Genomic DNA, 19,079 nt, shown 5'->3' with positions numbered 1-19,079 from the left:
CCGGCGTGGCGTGGCACACCAAGCAGGGTATGTCTCTTCATTAGTGTTTTGGTGCTTTCGAAACATTTCAATTCACCATTAAAAGGACTCTTCTTAAATGGTATTAATACATGTGTGGATTCTTCCCCTATATGGCTTGGGACCAAACTACCTTCTCCCATAAAAATGTCCCTGGGTTTTAAGACCTTCTGGAGAGGTGCTTCTCAGAAAAGACCACCTCGAGCCCCCCCTGCCGCCCCCTTGCCTCTTAGTGCCCCCTGCTGCCCCCTTGCCTCTTAATGTCCCCCTATGCAATCCCACTGCCCGCAAGGGGGTGGTACCTCCCACTTTGGGAACCACTGTATTAAACCAATCTGGAAAGGATTAAAAAAATCAAACCACCTCATTGAGGACTCTCCTGATGTATCTGGAGAAAATCCAATGGATTCCCCCCTGCCCAGCTCTTGTATTGACCTACAATGCCAGAAAACCAAACATGGTTGAAGTTCACACTGTACACATGTCCCTTGAATGCCAAGGTGGTGAGAATGCCAGACCAGGAATGGGGAGAGCTGAGTTCAAGACCACACCCAACCAAGAAGCTACTGGGTTAACTTTGGGCCTAGTTAGCTCTTTCTCTGCCTAGCCTACCTCATGGGCTATTACGCCGCCCTGAGATCCTAGTGATATAAGGCGGGATACAAATGTTTTAAATAAAATAAAATAAATAATAGTACACAACAACCCTTCGAGGTAGGTTAAGCTGGGGCAATAGTACTTGCCCCAGTGAGTTTCGTGGCTAAATATGTAATGGCCTGGAGGGGACAGCAGAAAAATAGGAGGGAATGCCCCCATCTTGGATTTTTGGAAACTTTGGGTGAAATAGGATTTTTTCTGGTGTGTTTTTTTAAATTATTATTGTCCAAAAATGGGGTAGATTGGAAATGGTAATATTAATTGCTAGAAAGTAGAGCCTATTCTAACCTCATATATGCTTGACAAATGAACTTCATTGGAGGATTTGGATATCTGTTTCTCCCATTTCCTCCACTCAGGCTCAAATGTGGGAGGTGATTCTTGCAGCTGGAGCAATGCTGAGGTCTTCTTTGGGCCTGAGTACCAACCCAAGGCACACAACAGCCATATTCCTCGATCCCCAGCCTGGAACTGAAGCTGACTGCAAGCCTTTCCAAGTCAAACAGGCGCAGCCGGCTGAGTTGTGAAAGCTACTTCGGGAGTCTCTATTTTTGCGTTGGGAGGACTGATGAGCCGGGACACCCAACGAAAGCAATCACCAGCCAGCTGGATGGAGACGGGGAAAGTGTGTTGTCCTAAAGTACATCTCATGAAGCAGCAGCACCAACTGGGGAGCAGGCAAGAGAAGGAGCCATCACCTCTCTCTGCAAACCCGGCTATTCGGCTCTCGTTACTGCTGTTGCTGCTTCCGGCTTTGCCGTCTTGCGCCCATCCTACACCCACGGCTGCCGATGAGAGTGGTGAAATAGTGGTAAGTCATTCCTGGAGCAGGATGAAGTCAAGGGTACAAAGCCAACCCCCCCCCCCCATAACTGGGTTGCCATACATTTAAAGGAGCCCACCAAATGGGTTGGACTACAACTCCCATGATCCCCAGCCAGTATGCCAATGATGGTAATTGTAGTCTAGAGGGAGGCAAGCTGGTGCCAGAGGAAGGGTGCATGAACTGTCAAGGGCTGGATTGCGACCACAGGATGCTCAATCTGGATCTTTAAAAGCCCCCTGACCCTCCTCACTAAGGTTGCAATTTGGATTGGGGTCGCTGTGCCTACTCTAGAGTAAAAAATGGGGTGGGGGAATCACTGGGAGCGTCTGCTATTGGGTGGTATAAAATGCAATAAAATAATAATAATAATAATAATAATAATAATAATAATAATAATTGCACTTAGATACAAATTTAAAGTAATGTCTGTTTTCCCCCTGTAGTTCTTTTCACAGCCGGTTTCTTCTAATGTTAATACTCCTCATGGTTTGTAGTGGTAAGCATGTAAAGTGTAATCTGAAAAACGCTGTTTCAAGTTTCCATTTTGTTCTGTATACAAAGTTATTCGCCTGGTGCACTGGGCATGAAACTGACCCCCATGTGGCCATTCGCGCATCATGCCCCCCCTGCTTTTATATAAAAACAAGCATTGATCTTTCTTAGTACTAGACAAAGCGACCCATGAAATTGCCTGGGAATATAAAGGGACAGCATCTCAAACTAGAGGACTGTAAACTCCCAGAGGGAAAGACGAAGGTGTAATTGACCCATGTTCTCTACCTCTCACCTTTGCCTAGGAGTGGCTGACGCAATATGGATACCTTCCACCGGCTGATCCAGTAACAGGTCAGCTGCAGACCTGGGAGGCAGTGACTAGCGCCATCCGTGTAATGCAGCAGTTTGCAGGCGTTGCAGAGACCGGGATACCAGGTATAATAAAAATCTGGGGAATTCTAGTTCCTGCTAGTTTTCATTGGGTACCTTTATTTTTTGACATGCTGCACCCCCTGCTGGAATGTTAGAAGCGTTAGAGTTGGAAGCTACCTCAGAGACCATTGAGTAGATACAGCATTTCCCAACCTCAGGCCCAGGCCCGGCACTGCCATAGAGGCAACTCAGGCAGCGGCCTAGAGCGCCAAGCAAACGAGGGCGCTGAACAGTGCACCCAGAAGCCGCTCTCCTAGAGCGGCTTCCGGGCGCGCTGTTCCAAAACCACCGCCCCGGCTGCCGCCCAACCCTGGCGTCCTGGCTCCTTCGAAGCCCGGACGCTGGGGTTGGAGGCGGAGTCTTCAGTATGGTGCGCCAGGAAGCCACTTCCGGGTGCGCCACTTCGAAGCCTCCGCCCTGCCCCCAACCCCAGCGTCCTGGCTTCAAAGCCGGGAGCGGTGAGTGGGCGAGCGAGGGGGGAGGTGAGCGGGCGAGCGAGGGGGGCAGTGAGCAGGCGAGCGAGGGGGAGCAGTGAGTGAGGGGGAGCGGTGAGCGAGCGGGCAGCGGTAGGCGGGCGAGCGAGGGGGGCAGTGAGCGGGCGGGCAAGAGGGGGCTGTTATCGGGTGGGCAAGCGAGGGGGGGGCGGGAGCAAGCGGGGGGGCGGAGGCTTCAGAACGCGTGCCTAGGGTGCAATATAGTCTGGCGCCGGCCCTGCTCAGGCCCTGATGTTTTGGACTACCACTTCCAGCATTCCTGACCACTGGCCATGTTGGCTGGGTCTGATGGGAGCTGAAGTCCCAAAACATAACACCACATTTCTATACCACTCAGTAGCCAAAGCTCTCTGATTAAAACCTGAAAAAGACATAATAAAACCCATGTGCATACAAATATATAAACAAAGGGCATTCTCAGAGACACATACATTTACAAACAACGATAAGAAAAACCCAGGACTTGATTACAAACTTCATCTTATGTTGCCAAATGCCTGAGAGAAGAGGAAGGCCTTAACCTGGCCCTGAAAAGATGTCAATGTTGGTGCCAGGCAGGCCTCATTGGGGAAATTGTTCCATAATTGGGGGGGCCACCATTGAGAAGACCATCTCCCTTGTTGCCACCTTCTGAAATAGGTCATGTCTAACTGAAGTTCGATGGATTTCAGTTGGTTTACTCTGACTAATTCTGGATCCATCCCATTTAAAAAAAAAAAAATTGTTATGGAGTAACTGTAAATGTCCAGCTGCAGCCTGAAGTGGTAAAAGCCCATACACAGCTTCCCTGCCTTGGTAAAAAACAACAATGACTAGGCCTGTGTATCATGACAAGCTACACAACTGAGTTGGGCTTGATTTCTTTTCCCTTTCATTCAAACAGATGATGCCACGTTAGCTCTGATCCGAATGCCTCGTTGCTCGTTGCCGGATATTATTGCCACCTTCCCAGAAAACCTTCCGTTGAGGAGAAGCGGGAGAAGGAAGAGTCGGGGCAGGAGAAGCGCAGGCTCGGTTTGGACCAAGAGAAACATCTCCTGGAAGTAGGTGTCAACGTGCAGGCATGTCGGGAAGACATACCGTCTCTGAATTCGGGAAGGGATGTGGCTTCTGTTTGTATTGGCAGCAACCCAGCGGGAGCTTGTCCTTCAGCGTCTGGCTTGGCTCTGTGCCTGAGCATGTGCAGGATGCTTTTGCCCTGCAAACACCTTTCAGCTTGGGCACCTGCAACAAAATGTTGCAGTATATCCTCACTCCCTTACATGAGTGGCTTCTGATCAGGGTTCCAGCCAGCCATGACTTCCTCTGGGATGCTATATGCTGTTAAAGGCCCAAGAATGCCAATTCTTCACTCACCATCACCCGCCCCTTGCAGTTTTCTGTTTTTCTTTTCTAACCAAAGACCAAAACATACATTACATACATAGTTAGCAGTTACACCTTTTTCTTGTCATTTCTTTAGAGTAAGTGCAAAGGTCCCAAGTAGGATCCTAGCATAGGGGATGGGGGACTTCAATCCTTTTGCCTCCTGTAGCGGTCCTAATCCAGGCCTGGGAGCACAGGACTGCACTTCATATCACCAAACAACGATCCAGTCAATGGATCGCTAGTTGGTAATATAAATTACAGGCGCTGGGGTGTGTGGGTGGGTGGGTGATCTGAATTGGAGCTATAGCTGGGGGGAGCATTTAAAAGACCCTTATCTCCCAAGCTAGGGTCCTGATCGTCGGCTTTGGGTCTGACATTTAACATTCTAATGACCACAGAGCATGTTCAGTCTCTATAGGACTGTTTTTGTGTTTGTCTGCGGGTTGGAGGAGGGGTTGTCCCCTTTTGTTCTTGCTTTAAAAAATTTTTATTGTTCTTCTGCATTCTTTTGGGAGCCAGCTGAGTATGCTGCCACCTCCCTCTGGCTTCTCAGTGGCTCCGTTTTGATTCCAGTCCTGTCGGCACAGGGACGTTGAGCGGTATTAGAAGGCGTGATGATATGAACCTGCCTCCAGTGCAGTCTACTCCAACCAGCTTTTCAGAGTCTGCAGTGCACAGGTTGGCCTGTGCTGGAAAGGGAAAGAAGGGCTAGAGCATAGTCACATCTGCTTCGCAACATAGGTTTGGACCAGATGCCCTTGTGGTTACATTAGGAGGAACATAGGAAGTCAATAGAAGTTCTTGTTGTGCAAAGCTCCGCAGAAGTTATGCCCTCATCACGCAAGACAACTTTCCACTAATGCCAGAGATAAAAGCCATTTAAACGTGTCGGCAAATACTCTCAGCCAAAGATACTACCTGCAGCACGGGAAATCCCTCAAAGAGATTTCAGGATCACTGCTGTGTGATGGATAACAAGCATGTAACACCAATACGTTGCTCAGGCACATGCTGAGCAGAAGATTAAAAACCAGGGATTGGCCAAACAAACCAATCCGGGGGCCTCGTCCCTCCAGTTTTAATCCAGCTCTGTTGAAACTCTTGTTCTCACAGAGTAAAATTAATAAAGGACTGCAAAAGGCTGACCTATTATACAAATCTAAGTGTGCCGTTGCACGGAAGCAGTGTCTGCGGGAGAGGGAAGGCAGATCACAGGGAAGAGATTAGCATTCTGGGGTTTGTTAGATCGACAGGGGGAAATATAGACTATGTTCCAAAAGGTGCACATGGGACCTGCACAGAATGATAGCTTATGAGTAGATGCTGCAACAAAATGTTGCAGTCTTTCTTCACTCCCCGCCAGGTCCCATATTTGGATGCTTCTGGGTCCTTATGTAGCCCAAATGGCACCATCCACACACTAGAGCAGGAGTACAGAACCTCAGACCCAGGACCCCACGGCCTTCCCAAGATGGTCTCCTGGCCACATCCCCTTTCTCCCAACCAGTGATTGGTGATGCTCTGGATTCTGTGCAGATCTTTCCCCATTTGAAAAGGTTGAAATGCCTCTCCTAAGGCTTAGTTGCTGGCAGGGAGAGTGTTAAGCTAAAATGAGTTGGTATTTTTAATGCGTTGGTCTTTGTCTTTGCTCCCACGCCAGTGGAATGCGGCCCCCGAGAGCTCTTCCGAAATGGAATTTAGGCATTGGGCCGAAAGAGGTTCAACATGCCTGCACTAGAGGGAAGTATTAGCAAGCTCTGGGAAATCCCAAAGTCTGCAGAAATACAAAATAAATAAATAAATAAATAAATGAGGAAAACCTTTAGGGAAGGGACCGCAAAACAGCCCAAGGAATAAGCATGCTTATTTTATTCACCATGGAAAGTTGACTGACTTTAGGAGGTGGTTGGGTGGGTGGGGATGGAATGGAATATCTTGGAAAGGGGCAGGGCTGGCACGCTGAACAAGAGCACTCAACACTGCAAGATCTTGTTCCAGGGCCAGATCTACACCTTGTATCAGATCATTACGAACGTGGAATAAAAAACAGGAAATAACACGATGAAAGCGGTATATGGAATGTGTCAGGTGCCCCAACAGTTATCAGTGCACTTCAATACTGCTATAAAGCAGTAGCGTAAATCTATCCCTGGTCCCACCTGTATACAACTATGTATTATGAGAACCAGGAAGCCAAAAGTTGGCTCTTTATGAAAGACACCAAAAAGAACTGTTGGTGTTGCATGCAAATGTTGGTAATACAGGAGAGAGGGTGGAAAAGAAAGCAAATGTATATTCTAGCTTGCCTAACTGTTTTTTTTAAAATCACATTATAGACCTATCTAAGCACGAAGTTATTTAAGCTTCATCTATGCAAATCTCCTTAGGCTGCATCCCTAACTATGCTTACCAGAGTCTTAAGTCCTATTTAACAGGGAGATATATAATCATGCATAAGACCGCACAGCAAATATATTAATCTTTCCCATAGCTCAGTGGTAGAGCACCTGTTTTGCCCGCAGAAGGTCCCAGGTTCAATCACCGGTATCTCCAGGTAGGGCAAGGAAAGAACTCTGCTTGAAACTCTGCAGAGTTGCTGCCAGTCAGTGTTGACAATACTGGGCTAGGTGGATAAAGGATCTGACTGGGTATAAGGCAACTTCCAATGCTCCTAATGCTCGGGGGAATGGCTGTGGCTGAGTGGCAGAGCACCTACTTTGCGTGCAGAAGGTCTCAGGTTGAATCCCTGACATCTCCAGTTAAGGCGAGGAAGGAAGTCTGCCTGAAACCCTGGAGAGTTTCTGCCAGTCAGTGTTGACAATACTGGGCTAGATGGACCCATGGTCTGACTCAGTAAAAAGCAGCTTTCTAGGTTCCTTACTCCCAGGTAAATAAGAACAGATGAGGTTTCCAATTGGTCAGAAAACAACCAGCCAGCCTTGTCTACTCAAGGCGAGCACAAGACATTTTGCTGCCCGAGACTAAGATGGTGCCCCCTTCCATTCCATGTACATAAACCAACTGGACTGGGCATTGAATCTTACTCCAACATGTTGGGCTCCACCACCGCTGAGGGCAGCACGTGATCTTAAGTGGTGCAGTCCTTAAACTAGCCACATTTCTTACTCTTCCAAGAGAATGAAACTACTGCCTTAGGTGTTTGCCTCACTCTACCTAATGGAAGGGCCGGCCATATCTACTCCATAGTTCCATAGGGGGGATAGTTCATTGTAGAGCACCTGCTTTGTGTGCATCAGGTCCCAGCTTCAACCCCTAGCATCTCCAAGTAGGGCTAGGAGAGAATCCTGCCTGAAACCCTGGAGAGCTGCTGCCAGTCAGTGTCTACAATACCAGGCTAGATGGATCAATGGCCTGACTCCGTGTAAGGCAGCTTCTTATGTTGCTGTCCCCTTAAAGGAACACCAGGGGGAGCTAGCAGAGAAAAAGCGCTGCAGAATTTCTGAGGCAAATTGGCTTACAATTTCACAAATAACAGCCAACTTTGTCAGATATATACCCACTGTCTTGAAGAGCTCCGTGTATACATAAACTGGGGTGCATCAGAGCACAAGCCAAGTTAACAAGGGAGAACTAAATATTTCCGGAAAGCATAAAACAAATTAAGCAACCAGATGGTTCAAAGCCTGCAAAAATGCAGTCAAATCGGGCAATGAACTCCAATTGGCACTGGAGCACTGAACCGGAAGACCAGAATATAACATTCACTGGTGCATTAAATGTGTTGTTCAGCAGTTGCTGAAGCACGAAACATTAACAACATCCATAACCAAACGGCGAGCAATTGCTTTCGGCCGTGACACAATCAACTGCAGCCCTCTAGGCAATGTGGAGGTTGCGGGGGAGGAATGTTCAGACCCGAAGAAATGTAGCCAAATTTGCCAATTGGTTCCAGTCCTGAAGTGTCTCCCTGGGTTACCATATGCTTGGATGTAACCAACGACCACCTCTTTGTGTTAGAAGCCTCCCATCATAAGTTTTTCAGTAGCTAAAGTTTATAGTTATTTCAGTCCTTCCTGGGCCTAGTTAAATTGTGGGGGTAGTTTGCCACTGTGGGAACCATGAGCCAAGACAGACATTAATTTAAATCTGCATCTAGCAGTTGAATCCTTTTTTCTTTTCTCATTTTTCCTCTAGAGTAGTTACACGGGCCCCGACCTGGATCTCAAACCCCTCCAGGCCCCAGACTAGGGTTTCAATTCAGATCGGGTCCGCTGGAATGCCACCTCCAAAAGCTTCTCCGAAATGGGAATTCGGCTCTTGGGCTTAAAGCGGTTCTGCACCCCTACTCTTGAGTAAAACTGGGGGGAGGGGGTTGAGATGTTGCTGCTAAATATGGATTTAAAGTAATGTTTGTTCCGCCCCCCCCCCCCCAAGTTGCTGGATTTTGTTATGCTGTTAAATACGCCCTCTAGTATCTGGTCCAGCTGGAATAGAGTAAGACAGGGGTGGGCAGAAGGTAAATCTGGATCAACTTGTAGATCTCTGGTAATCTACAGAGGAACGCCAAAGATTTCTGACTCTCAACTGTTTAACAATATCTGTGACTAATTACTCAGTTCAGCCCCAAATTTTACTGCTGAAATTAAGAGAGTTTGGGGTAACAAGATGTGGATTTGTGTGTGGAAGATCCCGATACTCAGAACAAATTATTGGACTCAAAATTCTTTTAAGTGTGCATATGTCTTTTGCACCAGACTCCAGTTGGTGGATCTTGAAGTTCTAGTGTAAAGGTAAGTAGATTCTGCAAGTGAAGCCGCCAACTCCTGGCGTAGGGAATCCATTGTTTCTCTCTGTATATTGTCTCTACCCCAGGGTGAAGACCTACCCACGGGAAGCCCATCTTAGCCGAGAGACCATGCGTGTCTTGATGTATTATGCCCTAAAGGTTTGGAGTGAAGCCACACCCTTGAACTTCCATGAGGTGGGTAGCCACATGGCTGACATCTCTGTAGAGTTCCTCCGGCTGGACCATTATGATGGCTACCCTTTTGATGGGCCAGGTGGAATGGTGGCCCATGCCTTCTTTCCTGGAGACCCCCAGAGGGCTGGCAACGTCCACTTCGATGGCGATGAGGAATGGACCTTCCGTTCACCAGGTGACTTGACATTCATGGCGGGAAACGGAAGAGTTCAAGAGCGTATTAAGCTAAAGAGGAGGAATTGATGTACCTTTGACAGCAGTTCTAGAGTACCACAACTAGAGGAGGGATTTGTCATCTCAATTTCCTTTCTGGAACATCTGGCAGATGCTGCTCATTTTCTTTCTCAGGGTCTAACTCAGGGATGGGTAACATCTGGCCCAAGAGTCACATGTGGCCCTCACTGCTCCTCAACGTCCTCCCCATTGATATTTGATGGCACAGCAGTAGCAAAAAGAGGATTGCTAAGGACAAATGTAATTTGAAAACAAACTAAATTTGTCCTTATGGGCTTCCATAGTATTTTGCTATTGAAATTTGGCAGCAAATGGCGGGTTTATTATTATTTTGTCATTACTGCTGCTGTACTGCTGAATAAGGTGGTGGCTGGAGTGCAGCCTGGGGGAGGAATTGGCCTTGAGACTGCCCAAAGTTGCCCACTTCTGGACTAACTATTAGTCACATTTAGAGAACCGGTAGTAAAGAATCCTTTTAGGGTTTTGTTTATTTGTTTCGGCCATTGGCAAACATTACTCTATAGTAGGGGTGTCAGAGGAATCCATCCAAGGTGGGGCTCAATGAGCTTTCACCAGCTCGGCTCCCTGGACTTTGGCTCATTTTCCCACGAGCTGGTCCAACACGATCTGCATTGAGTCAGGCTGCTTCGCGGATTTTCAGGATTTTTAAAATCCACATAAATCGCAATTGGCGTAATTAGCACAAATTTCGGTTGTAATTTGTGCAAACCAAGGCCGAATTTTGCACAATCCCGCAAATTGCAAGTGCAATTTACACAAATTGCTATATACACCTTTTTTCACACACACACAAGTTCCCAGACTTCGAGAAGAAACCCATGACTTGGCTCGCAAATGCAAGCCGAGTCGGGGTGCCACCAAAATCCAGCGAGCTGAAAAAGGGACGGATTTCCCGGCAACAGAGATCTCTGCTTTGTAGACACTTTTCTGCACTTCTTCTACTCTGATTATTGTGCACAGCTGTCTGGATTATATAGTCAGATCAACAATGGGTGGACACAACACCTTGTGGCAAGTGATTGGACTAGCTGGGACTTTTTCCTTTCTGGTTCTCTGGTTAATCTTCCCTGGCTGTATTGTCTTTGAGGTCCCTTCTCTGACCTTCTGCCTTCTCGCCTTATATCTTCGTATCCTTGACCAGTTGTCTTCATCTTTTCACAGATGACTTTGGAACTGACCTTTTTGCCGTGGCAGTGCATGAGTTTGGCCACAGCCTTGGCCTAGCACATTCTCCTTCCAAGCATTCCATCATGCGCCCCTATTACCAGGGCCCTGTGGGAGACCCGCTACAATACCAGCTGCACACAGATGACCGGACTGAGATCCAGAAGCTTTATGGTACGCGTGGCCCTGGGGTAGCTCAGCATCACTGAACTCCGTCAGAGATGACTGTCATACCCCTCTCCTTGAGATCCCTTCCCTGAGGCTATGGGTATGTTTGATCTGTGTAAAAGAGGGCTCTCTCCTTATCCTTCAACCCTTCCCTTTATACACACTCACACCCATTTCGAAGAACACTGTTTTTCCCCACTAGGCTTGACTACTCTCTTAATACCGCTGCCACCATATAACCTTTATTCAATACCTTTGGTCTCACTGAGAGACTACCTATAATGAAAGATGCCACACTGAATGTTGTGAACAAAGGATAACTTATAATGTATCCATTACATATAAGATGGTAAAGAAGATTTATTTGGGTGTTCAAGAAAAGCTCTGAAATTAACGTTTCAATTTTTTCTAGCCTAATCTAACTCCTCCCACTATATCTATCCCAAAATAACAGATTGTCCCTGCACTCGCTAGCACTAAATCCCAACTGTCCCTCTTAATTGACTTGCCCCTATTTAGACCCCACTCACTCCACGCTCTCCACCAATCATACACCAGCACACCAGCGTTCCGTTCACTCTCTCAGCCCACTCCCGCCTTAACTAATCTACCGTATTAACTCTACACAAAGGATATAAACAACATTGCTATAAATATACATGCCAACCTGCACCATAACTCACATTACATAGCTGGACATCACAATGACCTCATCAACGTCTTTCGAGTCTAGATAATGAAAGTCAAAAAGTCAAATAAGCCTCTTAAGAAGGATTTTGGAGAGCCAGTGTGGTGTAGTGATTAGAGCGTTGGACTGGGACTCAGGAGATCCAGGTTCTAGTCCCTACTCTGCCTTGAAACTCATTGGTGAGCTTCAGCCAATCGTTGATTCTCAGCCCAACCTACCTCACAGGGTTGTTGTGAGGGTAAAATGGAGAAGAGGACGACCATGTGAGTCACTTTGGGTTCCTTGCAAGAGGAAAAGAGGTGGGATATAAATGCAATTATGATAATGGCCAAGGAACTGTAAATCATGTAGGTATATTCTCTCTAACCGCTGCTTGATTCCAATGGGCAATTCCAAACAGAGGTTTATAGATTGCAGTATTTTTCTAAAGTTCAAAGAAAAAGGCTTGATAGGATAGTCCAATCTATCCTCTAATGATCAGACAGTGGTAGCGGAACCTTTAATGGCTGCACACCACATTGCCAGCACAGGAGCTACCTGTAATGTTTATCAGTCTGTTCCAAGAGTCCTGCTTCTGTGACATGTGGCAGCTTTGCTGGCTGGCTTCTCCACATAATGACAAACCTGGATTCCTGGCTTATCATGGCTTCCTGTGAATGATTATCATACTAGTACACACAGCCCATTCACTCCTGCTTCACTCCTGCCTTCACCCCCTTTACCTATTGCTGGCTTACGATCCTGGCTTGTTTGGGAGAAACAAACCAGGATCTCAGTTTTGGGAGTCACGATAAGCGAAAGGAAAGGAAAGGAACCTCTCGTGCAAGCACTGAGTCATTACTGACTCTTGGAGGGACGCCAGCTTTTGCTGACGTTTTCTTGGCAGGCCTTATAGCGGGGTGGTTTGCCGTTGCCTTCCCTGGCCATGATTACCTTTCCCCCAGCTAAGCTGGGTACTCATTTTACTGACCTCGGAAGGATGGAAGGCTGAGTCGACCTGAGCCGGTAGCCTGAAACCAGCTTCCGCTGGGATCGAACTCAGGCCGTGGGGAGAGTTTCAGCTGCAGAAACTGCTGCTTTAGCTGCCTGCCCAAAGAAGGCACGAACTGGCTCTGTGCACCACACACTGATTCTTCACAGGAAGCCAGGATAAACCAGGAATCCTGGCTTATCATTACATATGGATGCTGCTGCTATGTCAGAATCTGGATCAGTTTCAGCACAAATGTCTCAGTCTATTATCACAAGCTGTACTAGGCCAGGGAGGCCTCACTCCGATTTGCACTGGACCTGTTTCAAATAAACCCTCCCTGTTTGTGCTTGTTTTCCTGAAGTACTACACAAATACTACACAAATACTACACAAATACTACACAAATCTCATTTTTTCTATGCATTCATTAATATTCTCTCTCTCTTTATATATCAGGGAGCAGAGTTCTTCATTCCACAGAGAAACCAGAGGTAACCTCACTGCTACCAGATCTGCTTTCCCTGCCACGTGATTTCCCTGCTCTCAGGTTAGAAAGCACTGTTTGCGAAATGTACTTTGGGAGGGGCAAAGAAAGGGTCTCTATGACTTATGGATACATTGAAAACCCAACTCCATCCCTTTAATTTGGGAAGTATTGTTCCCAGCAGTTATGCATCTGCCATAACAGGTGTCAGATTGCAGGTGACTGTTGAAAGATATCTGTTGTTTCACAACCCTATGACTTGACACAACGATGCCACATGAATAATCCTTGTTCACTATTGCATCATACTGGGGCTATATTGGCAATTTCCTACTCTCTTTTAAGTAAACCTGAACGGTAGGAAACTGACAAAATGGGCACTTTGAAAATGATGGTTTTGCATAAGGAGCTTTTTTACACAAGGCATTTTATCGTGCACTCATCATTCCCTACTCATGGTTGTTCATGGCTTCTTTAGACAACATTGTGACCCTATAGTTTCATTTCTATGTCTAACCAGCACTTTCGTCGCATTTTTTTTAAGAGCAGGAAAAATGTGGCATTTAATTATGGAAGCCAAAGATATACAGTATTTCTTCTTGTGTATTTGCACTATTTTGCTATACCACAATGCCACCTAGAGGTTATATAGTGGAAAAGCAGGAAAGGAAATGCTCCTTCTCCTAGTGCTCAGATGTCAATTCTGCAATGAAACCAAAAGCAGATGCGGCAAATTAACAGTTGATCAACAGCCTTGTGTAGAAAAGCTTTCCTTAGGAACTGACAGCTCAGACGAAAGCTAAGAGTAAACGAGTCCTTTGAACTAACCCATTGTGTTTGTCCACCACAAGTCTAGGGTTGTAGCTATTGCAGCAGTGAGTTTTTAGGATGCACCTGAGGTTCCACTGCCTCAAAAAGTTCTGGGCCCAGCACTGCATTTTTTTTAATACTATTTTTATTGATTTTCAAGTAAGGACAAATACAATAAACACACAAAGAAAGTAAAAGTAAAAGAAAAGAAAAGTAAAAGTAAAAGAAAACACTCAACAACAATATAAATGTTCCCACAGCACCACTATAAAAAATCATGGGTGTTCATTCCTTCAATAAGCACTTAGTACAGAAAAAGATGCAGGTTAGGTTAGAACTTCTGACCAAAAGGATTCCTGAGTCATTGGGGGGTCTAGGTTCGCTAGGATTCACATTAATAAATGTGAAAAAGTCCAACCAGTTTCCCAAAAATGTGTCTGATGTTGTTTCCCCTTTTGCTAACCTGCTATGTTGTGTCAATTTATCATTTAAAGCTAGTTTCCAAATCTTATCAAACCAGCGTTGATGGTCAAAAGGTCTGTCGCTTTTCCAGAATTGGGCAATTTCCCACCTGTCTGCAACCAGCAAATGGGTGACCAAGGCTTTGGGAATCATGTTTCTATTGGCATTCCTAAAAATAGAAAGTAGAGCCAGTGCTGGGTCAGTTTCTACTTCAGCATGAATAATGTTTGTAATGGTTTGGAAAACCGTTGACCAAAAAGTTTTGACCTGTTGACATTCCCACCAAAGATGAATATAAGTGCCAGGAACTGAGCAACCACGCCAACAGAGCGGGGATATATTACCACTAATATGGTGCAGTCTAACAGGGGTGATATACCACCTGTGAGTGATTTTCAGAGTGAGCTCTTTAACTTTTGCTGATATTGTTTTATAGGGTGCTGATTCCAGCACTGCATTTCTGCACAATCTGGTATGATGGTGCAAATACTAGAATCATTGTATTTTAAATCAAACTTCTGCTTTCAGTGTTACTGTGGCTGAATGTTCTTCTGTGGTTGTCCAACAGGACTCCGGTAACTGAGCTGGCATTGGACTCAATGAGATATCTTACCAATAGACCAGTTCCTGTTGTCAGTATGGTGTCATGGTCCAAGTGTTGGATGAAAACTGGTGGGACCCAGGTTCAAATCCCAACTCAACCATCAAGCTCACTATCTCAACTTAGTAGAACAAGATCTGAATAAGACTTTGGCCATGTGTACAGCCCCTTTGCTCTTCTGTTCAAACACAAACCAGGACGTCTTCCACTAACTAGAGCTTTTCATTTCGTCCCAGCCAGGAAACTGGTCAACAGCTCCAGAACAAGCCAGGCTGTTAAATATGGTTTGAAGTTGGCTTACTATCTGGTTTCGCCCCAAAAAACTGTTAACCATAGTTTCCTGGTTTAGACGAAATGGGAAACTATAATGAATGGAAGACTTCCGGGTTGTTTGCTCCCACCACAAAGGGAGAAGTGATTGGGCTGCACATACAGGCAAAACCCTTGCTCATATCTTGGCTTATTAAACCAAGATACAATTGTCTGAACTCGCTGCATCTCTCAGCCCAACCTACCTCACAGAGGGGAGAAGGAGAACAATGTACACCTCCTTGAGTTGCTAGGAAGAAAGGCGGGGTATAAATATAATCTGTAATGGAATAATAAAAATTGCTGTGATGGAACAAAGTACTTTCACACTGTTTCTCAAAGTGGCTGTTGCATCAGGAGTTATTGGTGTCCCTATGGGAGTGATGCAGGAAGCGACTGGAGCAAAGGAGGCCCACATTGTTTCCTTAAATAAAATCAATTCTGCCCTGAGCTGCTATCTTTCTCTCCCCCTGATTGCTTTGTTTCAGATCAGGGAAAGAATTCCCAGATCGCTGCACCTCCAACATCGATGCTGTTGCACAGATCAGAGGAGAAACGTTCTTTTTCAAAGGTTTGTAGCTGTGCATGTGAAGTGGTTCCTTCCTGCAGTAGCTCAGTGCTAGAGCAAGCACTTTGCCTGGAAAAGGTTCTGGGTTTGATTCCCAGCAACTCCAGAAAGAACCAGGAAAAACTCTTGTCTGAGACCCCTGAGAGCTACTGCTCATCAGTGCAGAGAATTTCTGGCCCTCCAGATGTTTTCGGCCTGTAACTCCCATTATCCCTCACTGTTGGCTATGCTGTCTGGTGCTGATGGGAGTTATAGGCCAAAACATCAGCCTCAGACAGAATAGCCGAAAAGGATGGATAATGAACGCTGTGGTTCAAAAACATCTGGAGAGTCACGCAAATGGCCTGCCCCTAATCTATGGGTACAAAATAATCCTAGGAGGCACATTTCGTTTTTCATTTATTACTGCCCAATAGCCAAAGCTCTCTGGGTGGTTTACAAAGATTAAAAACCTTAAAAGAAAATACGATACTGTGTAATATAGAAACAGTTTAGCAACAAACATATAAACAGACAGCAGACATACACACACACACACACACACACACACACACACACACACACACACACATCTAAACAATATCCCATGACCTGATTAAAAATCGATCATATGCTGGCAAATGCCTGGGAGTAGAGGAGGGTCTTAAGCTGATGCCCAAAAGATAACAATGTTGGTGACAAGCGGACCTGGCTGGGGAGTTCATTCCATCATTGGGGGCCACCACTGAGAAGACCCTCTCATTTACCACTCTCTGAGGCACCCTTGGAGGAAGCACCTCGACCATGAGTGTAGTTTCCAGGTAGGTTCATGCCGGGAGAGTCATTCTGTAAGGTATTGCACCCCTGAGATGTATAAGGCTTTATAGCACCTTGAATTGGGCTCAGAAACATACAGGCAGCCAATGCAAGCAGGCCAGAATTCAGTGTTACATGTTCAGACATCCCCTCGCATGACAAGCGAGCAAATCAACAGCTTATTCTCTCTAACGGGGCTTCACACCTCATTCTCCTTTCCGCCTTTCCCATCTGTGGCAGGTCGGTACTTCTGGCGTCTGACCCAGGGCCGTCACCTCACCTCCCTGCGCCCAGCCCTGATTACCGGCTTCTGGCGAGGCCTCCCGTCCACTCTCCGCAAAGTAGATGCTGTGTACGAGAGGCATACGGATCATCGCATCCTCTTCTTCAGCGGTAAGAGGGTCACTTGTGAGAACGTGATCGGGGTGGCCTGCGTAAGAATTAATTTTTATTTGATTAAAATAATACAACCCCGCCCCCTTCAAACACTGCTGGGGTTTTGTCAACACTGGGAGGGTGTTTGTGAGTGGCCTTAGCAATGATTTTACATATATATCAGCTTTTGCGTAATTATCGCAGTCTGTGTCTCTTCAGTTTCGTTTCCCTCTGACCTCACTGTTTACGTTACTTCCCCCCTCAACACCCATGTGCATCCATACCTGCCAACTTAGGAAGCTGACCAACTTTCCCCAACTTGGTGCCCTCCAGATGGGTTGGACTGCATGGCGGCTGGGGACGATGGAATCATAGTATCATAGAATAGTAGAGTTGGAAAGGGCCTATAAGGCCATCGAGTCTAACCCCTTGTTCAATGCAGGAATCTACCTTAAAGCATCCCTAACTGATGGCTTTCCAGTTGCCTCTTGAATGCCTCTAGTGTGGGAGAGCCCACAACCTCCCTGGGTAATTGGTTCCATTGTCGTACTGCTCTAACAGGACGTTTTTCCTGATGTCCAGCCGGTTGGGGAAGGGGACTCTAGTCGGCAAAAGAAGTTGCCGTAACAAACGTGGGAGTCTTTTCAAGCTGTCACAAGGCACTCTGTTCATTTTTGCCGGTGTCTCTAGGCCCCCTGTACTGGGTGTTCAAGGACAATGGTGTGGAAGAGGGGTACCCACGGCCAGTCACGGACTTCAGGCTGCCACAAGGGGGCATCGATGGCGCCTTCTCGTGGCCTTTAGACCGGAAAACCTGCTTCTTCAAGGGAGATCTCCATTGGTGCTACGATGAAGCCACGGGGCACATGGAAGAAGGCTTCCCTATTCACAGTGCACCTTGGGAGCAGTTCCCCACCTCTGTAGATGCTGTGCTGGGTGAGAATGATGGTGAGTTTGTACATCAGCTGGTCCTTTATCCCCCTTGCAGTGACTCCGGTTTTTCCGCTACTTTGGTATTTATCTGAAGTTGCCTGCAACCCAGTCTGGTTCTTGCGAGAGAGTGTAACACTTTTCTGTCTATCCTGTCCTTTTGAGATTTGGTGGGATGGTTGTCAAGAAGCGGTCCCTTTTTCTGGGCATTTGTGTCCCATAGAGCGGAGATGCCAAAGCCTGTGAAGCCCCATGAAACGGAAGCAAAACCATGGTTTATTGCTATCTGGATGAACCTCCGTGAGCCTGAGCAAAATCGTGGGTTGCCCAATTCCCTCTCTGCCTCCTGCATGACCAGGAGAATGACTTGACCAGGATTCAGTGGTAGTTACTGTGATTCTTGGCTTGTTACGTATGGACCAGGAATCATGGTTTAAAACAAACGCTAGTCAATTGCAAAACAAGCCAACATTAAGTCATGGCTTGTTTAGCTGGCTTGTTTTAGCAAACTAGAGTTTGTTTTCAACTACAGTTTGTATGTAACAACAAGCCAGGTATAATAGAACCTGCAGAGAAATCCTGGTTAAGTCCTCCCATGTGGTGAGTGCTTGAATCTAAGGTTTCACTCTGTCTCACAGAGGTTTGTGCGCATAGTGCTAAACTCTGGTTCTACATCTCTAGCTTTTACTGTCAGTTTTCTACATTAATTTAGTGCTGATGTCTCTCTTCCCTCCACACTTTTGTCCTGCTGCAGGAACTCTGTATGCCTTTAAAGGCAGAGAGTACTGGAAGTTTGACCCACACAGCCTCAAGTCCCAGGGGGGCTACCCTCGTTCCATAGCCAAGGACTGGCTGGATTGCACGGGTGACCTGCACCTTCCCAGGAGTGTGCCCACCAGCCCTGCACCGGGAGCCAAGCTTCAGCCGGACTTGCGGGGCCCGCAGCCCGAAGTTGAGCGCTGTGTGTGCTTTTGCTCTGCCTTTCGGGTGATCTCTTCCAGTGTGCTCAGCTGTCTACCCATCACTCTCTTGGCTGTGCGAGGATTTGCCTAGGAAGGAAGGAAGGAAGGACAGGAAGGGGCCTTGCTCTACAAGCATCGTTCGTGGCGCCGGCCGAAATTGCCCCGTGGCACATCCGTGGCAGGGAGGGGTGGAAAGAAAAGAAACATCCCAGTGAAATAGGATGTGTTGAGCAACTGGATGCAGACTGTGGTCGTCGTCCCTCGGTGGCAGGGCTTTGCACACGGTGGGAGCACATCCTTCAA

At 46.7% G+C, this 19,079-nt stretch overlaps 1 pseudogene; it reads left to right on the top strand.

Annotated features, from left to right (window-relative positions):
• Positions 1–1,041: 1,041 nt before the first annotated feature.
• LOC134407280 (matrix metalloproteinase-17-like) lies at positions 1,042–19,079 on the top strand (annotated as a pseudogene).

This window comes from Elgaria multicarinata, chromosome 12 (assembly GCF_023053635.1).
Source record: "Elgaria multicarinata webbii isolate HBS135686 ecotype San Diego chromosome 12, rElgMul1.1.pri, whole genome shotgun sequence".
Classification (NCBI taxonomy): Eukaryota; Metazoa; Chordata; class Lepidosauria; order Squamata; family Anguidae; genus Elgaria; species Elgaria multicarinata.
The sequence above is the reverse complement of the archived record's forward strand: the minus strand, read 5'-3'. Positions and strand labels throughout refer to the sequence as shown.